The sequence below is a fragment of the Poecilia reticulata genome, linkage group LG14 (genome assembly GCF_000633615.1).
Source record: "Poecilia reticulata strain Guanapo linkage group LG14, Guppy_female_1.0+MT, whole genome shotgun sequence".
Taxonomy (NCBI): domain Eukaryota; kingdom Metazoa; phylum Chordata; class Actinopteri; order Cyprinodontiformes; family Poeciliidae; genus Poecilia; species Poecilia reticulata.
In genome coordinates, this window is record NC_024344.1 from 12,271,848 (window position 1) to 12,274,211 (window position 2,364).

The following is a 2,364-nucleotide window of genomic DNA, read 5'->3' on the forward strand; positions in this document are numbered from 1 at the left end:
ATAATGTAGATTGAGACCAAGTTCTAATTGCCTGAATTTATAAATAAGCAATTGAAAACTCAATTTGGGTGCAAGGGACAGACTCCGTTTTATTTTTTTTTGCTGGGTTTTTATTTCTGAACGCTCCTGATGGAATGGTGCCCTGGGTGGTGAGCCATGTTATTTTCCAAAYGAACCGTGAAAATTCACTCAGGTGTCAAAAAAACAAAGAAAAAAAAAAAGACAGCTTTTTTTTTTTGTCATACTAAGACCCCCGCTAATACATGCTACAAGGCATCTCACAATATGACCCTGTTTTCTGTGTACTCAACAAAAACACAACACAGAGACTCGGTAGATTTCAGCTAATAGATGTGAGACGGGTTCTTTGTGTTTATGCAAAGCAGAGAGCTGAAATAAAGAGCTGCTCACCTCCTGCATGGCGACTGAATAAACAGCTGCAGAGTTGAGTATCGGCTTTGATGCAYGTCTCTTCCATGTGTGATATCACAAGAGTCTGTGCTGGCGTGGGTGTGGTGACCACCTGCTGTCTTTAAAGACCTCGAGGAGCTGCACTAGGCAGCCATGAGGGTTCAGAGAGGAGCAAACTGGAAAAATAAGAGACATGAAAGAGGAAAATGAGGCAAGATTTCCCTCATAGTTGCAGTAGCAGAGATTGTTTTGCTCACCAATTAAGGTTCTTATTATGCTTTAAATTTCATCTAATCATCCTGCCATGAGTTCAAGAACATTGTACGTGAACACTATCTATACTTTATTGTTGGGAATGCACTTAATTTAAGGTATGACGCTATGCAGACTCCTTTATATTTTGAATCCATATTACAATAAACTTTCGATTTTTACAAAGAAAATTATCCTAACCAAACAAAACAACTGAGATAAAAAAAATAATAAATCTATATAGTACACCTGATCTTTGATCTTCTGTACCAGGAGTGTGAATATGGTATAGATAAAGCTCTTCCTCTGTCAGTGTATGTGCTTATTGACTGAAGCCCGTCGATAAGCATATACTATCAAACTGAACCCTGGGATCTGCATTATTAAAACACTCACAGAGTTCCAACAAGGCCAATTAACCGGGGCTGAAATCTTCAGGGCCTTTTAGAAGAAGTCGGTCTCTATCGATGAAGCGTTGTTCGTACATGAACTGAATTTATCAACCCGCATTTGTATGTCAGTGGGGAAGTAGGAGGGGCTGAGAAGACGGCTGGATGTGTATTTTCTTTAAAAAAAAAAGATTCATATCCCTTCATCTTATTTTTTTCAATTTGTAACATTAAATCCACTTTAAAGTGTAAGAAACACTTTTTACATACAGGAATCTGAAAATCTAAAAGGAATCTAAAAACCAGCAGAGATCCACAGATTAGGTGGGAGAGTAGGAGGAAAGTTATTTATTGGATATGTTCCCCTTCTCTCTMTACCCTTCCTTCTGTCAAGCGGCTAATGGTTAAATGTGAGTAATGCCACAAAATCTAAAAAAAACAACAACATACATTTAAAATTGTCCAGTCAAAATKTACCTTTTAAACTTGATATATATACATGCTCACCATCCAGTTTGTATTATTTAATTAGGTTTTCTTTTTTGGTCTGGTTAATCATGTTTTAATTCTGCTCATTATCTTCTCGAAGCAGTTTGTCGTTTTTATCTGTGAAAGTTGCTAAGTAAATGAAATGTGCACATTTGCTTCTGGGAACATTTGAAGCATTTATAATGTCCATCATATAACATAAAATAGAAAAAAAGTTTCAGATATAACAGGTACGGGATGAGAGAAGCCCGCTATTATGGATGAGGAGACTTGGTGAATAATGTCAAGTGTGAAATCATATGTGAAAGTGCTCATCATGGATACCGCTTTGTATGTTTTCGCTTGCAGGGAGCTATAATTAATAAAACTACATTAACGATGAAGCCACCCACGCAACAGTTTAGCTGCAGGAGACAGGGGTGAGGATGAAAGACCCCCTGATGAAGGCATTATTATTGCTGAAACAGAAACAGGCAAACCATTAAAAATGCATATTAACGGGGATGAAACWAGAATGATTCACTGGGCACTATAAATCCATTTCTGGCCCTTAAGTCCATTCGAGCTAAACCTTTAATTTTCTCAGCTTTATTTTTCACTCAGCGGTCTCTTCCACACAGATTTGCTCTTGCGCGACATGTGTTTGTAGATCTTCTTAGGGTAGCCACGCTTGAAATCCAATTTTGCCAAAGTTAGAAAAGCACAGGGGAAAAAAAAAGGCCATAAAAAGTTTACAAACAGTGATGATTCTCCTTCCCCTGAAGGAACCTTGAACTCACTTTTTTTTAATGTAGTGGCGAAAAGGGTAATTTTGTTTTTTGTC

The 2,364-nt window shown here is 37.6% G+C and overlaps 1 protein-coding gene across 1 annotated transcript in view; it reads left to right on the forward strand.

The window, feature by feature from the left end:
- Window positions 1–2,364, forward strand: part of LOC103475882 (seizure protein 6 homolog) — a 109,448-nt gene that overhangs the window by 37,266 nt on the left and 69,818 nt on the right. The window lies entirely within an intron of this gene.